We start from the raw sequence: 9,009 nt of genomic DNA, 5'->3' as shown, positions 1-9,009 counted from the left end.
TTTGTGTTCTACTCGTGCATAGTAACTACGCATAGACCTAGCTCATGATGCCATTGTTGGGGAACGTATCAGAATTTTAAATTTTCTATGCATCACCAAGATCAATCTATGGAGTCATCTAGCAACGAGGGAGAGAGGAGTGCATCTACATACCCTTGTAGATCGCGCGCGGAAGCGTTCAAGAGAACGGGGTTGATGGAGTCGTACTCGACGTGATCCAAATCACCGATGACCAAGTGTCGAACAGACGACACCTCCGCGTTCAACACACATACGGTTGGGAAGACATCTCCTCCAACTTGATCCAGCAAGGGGTAAGGAGAGGTTGATGAAGATCCAGCAGCACGACGGCATGGTGGTGGAAGCAACGTTGATCTCGGCAGGGCTTCGCCAAGCGCAGGGAGACGGAGGAGTGTCACGGGAGGGAGAGGGAGAGGCCAGGGGCTTGGGTGCGGCTGCCCTCCCTCCCCCCCCCCACTATATATAGGGTGCCTAGGGGGGCGCCAGCCCTAGGAGATCCAATCTCCTAGGGGGGCGGCGGCCAAGGGGGTGCCTTGCCCCCTAAGGCAAGGGTGGCGCCCCCCACCCCTAGGGTTTCCAACCCTAGGCACAGGGGGAGGCCCAAGGGGGGCGCACCAGCCCACTAGGGGTTGGTTCCCCTCCCACTTCAGCCCATGGGGCCCTCCGGGATAGGTGGCCCCACCCGGTGGACCCCCGGGACCCTTCTGGTGGTCCCGGTACAATACCGATTACCCCCAAAACTTTCCCGATGGCCGAAACTTGACTTCCTATATATAAATCTTCACCTCCGGACCATTCCGGAACTCCTTGTGACGTCCGGGATCTCATCCGGGAATCCGAACAACTTTCGGGTTACCGTATGCTAATATCTCTACAACCCTAGCGTCACCGAACCTTAAGTGTGTAGACCCTACGGGTTCGGGAGACATGCAGACATGACTGAGACGCCTCTCCGGTCAATAACCAACAGCGGGATCTGGATACCCATGTTGGCTCCCACATGCTCCACGATGATCTCATCGGATGAACCACGATGTCGAGGATTCAATCAATACGTATACAATTCCCTTTGTCAATCGGTACGTTACTTGCCCGAGACTCGATCGTCGGTATCCCAATACCTCGTTCAATCTCATTACCGGCAAGTCACTTTACTCGTACCATAATGCATGATCCCGTGATCAACCACTTGGTCACATTGAGCTCATTATGATGATGCATTACTGAGTGGGCCCAGAGATACCTCTCCGTCATACGGAGTGACAAATCCCAGTCCCGATTCGTGCCAACCCAACAGACACTTTTGGAGATACCTGTAATGTACCTTTATAGTCACCCAGTTACGTTATGACGTTTGGCACACCCAAGGCACTCCTACGGTATCCGGAAGTTGCACAATCTCATGGTCTAAGGAAATGATACTTGACATTCGGAAAAGCTACAGCAAACGAACTACACGATCTTTGAGCTATGCTTAGGATTGGGTCTTGTCCATCACATCATTCTCCTAATGATGTTATCCCGTTATCAATGACATCCAATGTCCATAGCCAGGAAACCATGACTATCTTTTGATCAACGAGCTAGTCAACTAGAGGCTCACTAGGGACGTGTTGTGGTCTATGTATTCACACATGTATTACGATTTCCGGATAACACAACTATAGCATGAACAATAGACAATTATCATGAACAAAGAAATATAATAATAACCATTTTATTATTGCCTCTAGGGCATATTTCCAACACTGAGTGCCACCGCCACGATGGTCTGATGTGGAGGAGGAGCCTCGGACGGAGTGGCCGCATGTGCTTCTTCTCCGCCCTCTCCTTCACGCATCGACATTTTTTGTGAATACGCAAAGTGTGTGTATAATTTCATTGGTAGAAGGAAATAAAATGAGTACATGAAAGGGTACAACACATGGCACAAACATATACATCAGAAGGTGTGGGCATGGCACCCAGAGCAGAGAGACAAGGGATGCTCAGCCCGAACAGAGGAAAAAAGCAAAACAAAACCCACCAAGCCTTGGACTAGAGGGGCAGGCCGAACCAGTATGATATCGAACATCTCCAAACACAACAGGGATGCCACTAGCAAAGAAGATAGTGCCTTCAAGAAGGGAAGCGACATCATGCAGCGGCCGCCTTCTGATCTAAAGAACTGGACCAAGGGTTTCCCCGGTGCTCAGAGAAGGGAACAGATAGAGGCTATGTCAACCCCTCCAAGAAGGGAAATGACACCCGCGAGTGTCGCCGCTACCAGCATTGGCCGGCCGAGCAAGGATTTCACCCTGGCCTGAGTTCGAATAATCCCATTGCCGCAAGATCAGGGTCCGGAGATGACAAAGTTGATACGCCTCCAACATATCTATAATTTTTTATTGTTCCATGCTGTTATATTATCATTCTTGAATGTTTTACAATCATTTTATAGTCATTTTATATCATTTTTTGGTACTAACCTATTGACATAGTGCCCAGTGCCAGTTGCTGTCTTCTACATGTTTTTTACATTGCAGGAAATCAATATCAAACGGAGTCCAAACACGGGAAACTTTTTGTGGATTTTTTTTGGACCAGAAGACATCCAGTGGGCCAAAGAAGTACCGAAGAGGGAGCCCGAGGTGAGCACAAGATACCAGGGCACGCCTGGAGGCTCGGGCGCGCCCTGGTGCGTTGTGCCCACCTCGGTGGCCTCTCGCACCTCCTCTTTGCTCTATAAATACCCAATATTCCAGAAACCCTAGGGGAGTCGACAAAAATCAATTCCAGCCGCCGCAAGTTCCAGAACCACCAGATCCAATCTAGACACCATCACGGAGGGGTTCATCATGTCCATTGGTGCCTCTCCGATGATGCGTGAGTAGTCTTTTGTAGACGTACGGGTCCGTAGTTAGTAGCTAGATGGCTCTCTCTCTCTCTCTCTTGATTTCAATACAATGGTCTCTTGGAGATCCATATGATGTAACTCTTTTTGTGGTGTGTTTGTTGGGATCCGATAAACTTTGAGTTTATGATCAGATCTATCTTTTTATCCATGAAAGTTATTTGAGTCTTCTTTGATCTCTTATATCCATGATTGCTTATAGCCTCATATTTCTTCTCCGATATTTGGGTTTTGTTTGGCCAACTTGATCTATTTATCTTGCAATGGGAAGAGGTGCTTTGTGATGGATTCGATCTTATGGTGCTTGATCCCAGTGACAGAAGGGGAACCGACACGTATGTATCATTGCTATTAAGGATAATAAGATGGGGTCTATTTCTACATAAATAGATCTTGTCTACATCTTGTCATTGTTCTTATTGTATTACTCCATTTCTCCATGAACTTAATACACTAGATGCATGCTGAATAGTGGTCAATATATGGAGTAATAGTAGTAGATGCAGGTAGGAGTCGGTCAACTAATCTTGGACTTGATGCGTATATAATGATCATTGCCTCGATATCGTCATGATTATTTGAAGTTCTATCAATTGCCCAACAGTAATTCGTTTACCCACTGTTTGCTATTTTTCTCGAGAGAAGTCACTAGTGAAATCTACGGCCCCCGGGTCTCTTCTTTATTATATTTGCCTTTGCAGTCTATTTTATTCGTTTTTATTTTTAGATCTATTAAACCAAAATACAAAAATACCTTGCTGCAATTTATTCTTATTTATTTTATCTCGCGTTCCTGTGAGATCTATTTATCCAATCTATCATTTTTTTATCCTGTCCACTTGCCAATTTCTAGCGTCGTTGCCCGAAAGGGATTGACAACCTCTTTAATGCGTCGGGTTGCGAGTATTTGTTATTTGTCTGCAGGTGCCATTCACGTAGTGTTGCGTGGTTCTCCTACTGGTTTGATAACCTTGGTCTCATCACTGAGGGAAATACCTACCATCGGTGTGCTGCATCATCCCTTCCTCTTTGGGAAAATACCGACGTAGTCCAAGCCGCCATCAGAAGTCAGTCCAATGGTTGAGACCACCACCTCAAGAGGGGGGTGCTCCTACCTTGGGAGGTTGGCACTGGGCGTCACCGAAAAACATGAGCTTTGGGCCTGGCAGGCGTGGAGGTGGGCGGGTCGGGAAGGCTGCAGGATAGAGAGAGCTGACATAGAGGACGGGATGGCGATCGATGTGACCGGCAAGCTAGGAGCCAAAAGGGAACACAAATCCGAGCTACCGAGGGCGGAGTGTTGGAAATATGCCCTAGAGGCAATAATAAAAGTATTATTATTATATTTCCTTGTTCATGATAATTGTCTTTTATTCATGCTATAACTGTATTATCCGGAAATCGTAATACACGTGTGAATACATAGACCACAATATGTCCCTAGTGAGCCTCTAGTTGACTAGCTCGTTGTGATCAACAGATAGTCATGGTTTCCTGGCTATGGACATTGGATGTCGTTGATAACGGGATCACATCATTAGGAGAATGATGTGATGGACAAGACCCAATCCTAAGCCTAGCACAAAGATCGTGTAGTTCGTATGCTAGAGCTTTGCCAATGTCAAGTATCTCTTCCTTTGACCATGAGATCGTGTAACTCCTGGATACCGTAGGAGTGCTTTGGGTGTATCAAACGTCACAACGTAACTGGGTGACTATAAAGGTGCACTACAGGTATCTCCGAAAGTATCTATTGTTTTATGCGGATCGAGACTAGGATTTGTCACTCCGTGTAAACGGAGAGGTATCTCTGGGCCCACTCGGTAGGACATCATCATATGCGCAATGTGACCAAGGAGTTGATCACGGGATGATGTGTTACGGAACGAGTAAAGTGACTTGCCGGTAACGAGATTGAACAAGGTATCGGTATACCGACGATCGAATCTCGGGCAAGTAACATACCGATAGACAAAGGGAATTGAATACGGGATTGATTAAGTCCTTGACATCGTGGTTCATCCGATGAGATCATCGTGGAACATGTGGGAGCCAACATGGGTATCCAGATCCCGCTGTTGGTTATTGACCGGAGAACGTCTCGGTCATGTCTGCATGTCTCCCGAACCCGTAGGGTCTACACACTTAAGGTTCGATGACGCTAGGGTTATAAAGGAAGCTTGTATGTGGTTACTGAATGTTGTTCGGAGTCCCGGATGAGATCCCGGACGTCACGAGGAGTTCCGGAATGGTCCGGAGGTAAAGATTTATATATAGGAAGTCCTGTTTCGGCCATCGGGACAAGTTTCGGGGTCATTGATATTGTACCGGGACCACCGGAAGGGTCCCCGGGGCCCACCGGGTGGGGCCACCTGCCCCGGGGGGCCACATGGGCTGTAGGGGGTGCGCCTTGGCCTACATGGGCCAAGGGCACCAGCCCCAAGAGGCCCATGCGCCTGGGGAAACCCTAAAGGAAGAATCCCAGCAGGGGAAGGCACCTCCTAGGTGCCTTGGGGGGGGGGAGGACTCCTCCCCTGGCCGCTGCCCCCTTGGAGATTGGATCTCCTAGGGGCTGGCGCACCCCCCCCCTTGGGATCCCTATATATAGTGGGGTAGGAGGGCCTCCCAAACATACCTTATGCCTTTGGTGCAGCCCCTCCCTCTCTCCCAAGTTCTCCTCCTCTTCTCCCATGGTGCTTGGCGAAGCCCTGCGGGATTGCCACGCTCCTCCACCACCACCACGCCGTTGTGCTGCTGTTGGATGGAGTCTTCCTCAACCTCTCCCTCTCTCCTTGCTGGATCAAGGTGTGGGAGACGTCACCGGGCTGTACGTGTGTTGAACGCGGAGGTGTCGTCCGTTCGGCACTTGATCATCGGTGATCTGAATCACGACGAGTACGACTCCATCAACCCCGTTCACTTGAACGCTTCTGCTTAGCGATCTACAAGGGTATGTAGATGCACTCTCCTTTCTACTCGTTGCTGGTCTCTCCATAGATAGATCTTGGTGTTACGTAGGAAAATTTTGAATTTCTGCTACGTTCCCCAACAGTGGCATCATGAGCCAGGTCTATTGCGTAGATTCTTTGCACGAGTAGAACACAAAGTAGTTGTGGGCGTTGATGTTGTCCAATATGCTTACCGTTACTAGTCCAATCTTGTTTCGACGGTATTGTGGGATGAAGCGGCCCGGACCGACCTTACACGTACTCTTACGTGAGACAGGTTCCACCGATTGACATGCACTTGGTGCATAAGGTGGCTAGCGGGTGCCAGTCTCTCCCACTTTAGTCGGAACGGATTCGATGAAAAGGGTCCTTATGAAGGGTAAATAGCAATTGGCATATCACGTTGTGGTCTTGCGTAGGTAAGAAACGTTCTTGCTAGAAACCCATAGCAGCCACGTAAAACATGCAAACAACAATTAGAGGACGTCTAACTTGTTTTTGCAGGGTATGCTATGTGATGTGATATGGCCAAAAGGATGTGATGAATGATATATGTGATGTATGAGATTGATCATGTTCTTGTAATAGGATTCACGACTTGCATGTCGATGAGTATGACAACCGGCAGGAGCCATAGGAGTTGTCTTTATTTTTTGTATGACCTGTGCGTCATTGAAGAACGCCATGTAACTTACTTTACTTTATTGCTAAACGCGTTAGCCATAGAAGTAGAAGTAGTCGTTGGCGTGACAACTTCATGAAGACACGATGATGGAGATCATGATGATGGAGATCATGGTGTCATGCCGGTGACGATGATGATCATGGAGCCCCGAAGATGAAGATCAAAAGGAGCAAAATGATATTGGCCATATCATGTCACTATTTGATTGCATGTGATGTTTATCATGTTTATGCATCTTGTTTACTTAGGACGACGGTAGTAAATAAGATGATCCCTTACAAAATTTCAAGAAGTGTTCTCCCCTAACTATGCACCGTTGCTACAGTTCGTCGCTTCTAAGCACCACGTGATGATCGGGTGTGATGGATTCTTACGTTCACATACAACGGGTGTAAGACAGTTTTACACAGCGAAAACACTTAGGGTTAACTTGACGAGCCTAGCATGTGCAGACATGGCCTCGGAACACGGAGACCGAAAGGTCGAGCATGAGTCGTATAGTAGATACGATCAACATGAAGATGTTCACCGACGTTAACTAGTCCGTCTCACGTGATGATCGGACACGGGCTAGTTGACTCGGATCATGTAATCACTTAGATGACTAGAGGGATGTCTATCTGAGTGGGAGTTCATAAGATGAACTTAATTATCCTGAACATAGTCAAAAGACCTTTTACAAATTATGTCGTAGCTCGCGCTTTAGTTCTACTGTTTTAGATATGTTCCTAGAGAAAATATAGTTTGAAAGTTGAAAGTAGCAATTATGCGGACAGTAGAAAGCTTATGTCCTTAATGCACTACTCAGTGTGTTGAACCTCGAACGTTGTCTGTGGATGTTGCGAACATCTGACATACACGTTTTGATAACTACGTGATAGTTCAGTTAAACGGTTTAGAATTGAGGCACCAAAGATGTTTTTGGAACATCGCGAAACATATGAGATATTTTGAGGGCTGAAATTGGGGTTTCAGGCTCGTGCCCACGTCAAGGGGTATAAGACCTCCGACGATTTTCTTAGCCTGCAAACTAAGGAAGAAAAGCTCAATCGTTGAGCTTATGCTCAGATTGTCTGAGTGCAACAATCATGAGATAGTGATGTTTCTCCAAAGTCATTGCCACCAAGCTGCAAGAGCTTCGTGATGAACTATAACATATCAGGGATAGATATGATGATCCTTGAAATATCCGTGATGTTTGACACCGCGAAAGTAGAAATCAAGAAGGAGCATCAATTGTTGATGGTTGATGAAACCACTAGTTTCAAGAAGGGCAAGGGAACAAAGGGATACTTCATGAAACGGCAAATCAGCTGCTGCACCAATGAAGAAACCCGAGGTTGAACCCAAACCCGAGACTAAGTGCTTCTGTAATAAGGGGAACAACCACTGGAGCAGAATTACCCTAGATACTTGGTAGATGAGAAGGCTGGCAAAGTCGATAGAAGTATATTGGATATACATTGTGTTGATGTGTACTTTACTAGTACTCCTAGTAGCACCAGGGTATTAGATACCGGTTCGGTTGCTAAGTGTTAGTAACTCGAAATAAAAGCTACAGAATAAACGGAGACTAGCTAAAGGTGAGTTGACGATATGTGTTGGAAATGTTTCCAATGTTGATATGATCAAGCATCGCACGCTCCCTCTACCATCAAGATTAGTATTAAACCTGAATGGTTTATTGAATCTCGATCGTAGTGATACACATTTTCATGCCAAAAGATATAAGATAGTAATGATAGTACCACTTACTTGTGGCACTGCCATGTAAGTCATAATGGTATAAAACGCATGAAGAAGCTCCATGTTGATGGATCTTTGACTCACTCGTTTTTTGAAAAGTTTGAGACATGCGAACCATGTCTATTGGTATATATGCATGAAGAAGCTCCATGCAAATGGACCATTCGGACTCACTTGATTTTGAATCACTTGAGATATGCAAATCATACCACATAGGCAAGATGACTGAAAAGCCTCGGTTTCAATAAGATGGAACAAGATAGCAACTTGTTGGAAGTAACACATTTTGATGTGTGCAATCCAATGAGTGCTGAGGCATGCAGTGAATATTGTTATGTTCTTACTTCACAGATGATTCGAGTAGATGTTGAGAATATTTACTTGATGAAACACAAGTCTGAATTATTGAATGGTTCAAGTAATTTCAGAGTGAAGTAGCAGATCATTGTGACAAGAGGATAAAATGTCTATGATATGATCATAGAGATGAATATCTGAGTTACGAGTTTTGGCACACAATTAAGACATTGTGGAAATTGTTTCACAATTAATACCGCCTGGAACACCATAATGTGATGGTGTGTCCGAACATCATAGTTGCACCCTATTGGATATGGTGCGTACCATGATGTCTCTTATCGAATTACCACTATCGTTCATGGGTTAGGCATTAGAGACAACCACATTCACTTTAAATAGGGCACCACGTAATTCCG

Source organism: Triticum dicoccoides, chromosome 1A, assembly GCF_002162155.2.
Source record: "Triticum dicoccoides isolate Atlit2015 ecotype Zavitan chromosome 1A, WEW_v2.0, whole genome shotgun sequence".
NCBI lineage: Eukaryota > Viridiplantae > Streptophyta > Magnoliopsida > Poales > Poaceae > Triticum > Triticum dicoccoides.
Note: the sequence above shows the minus strand (reverse complement) of the source record.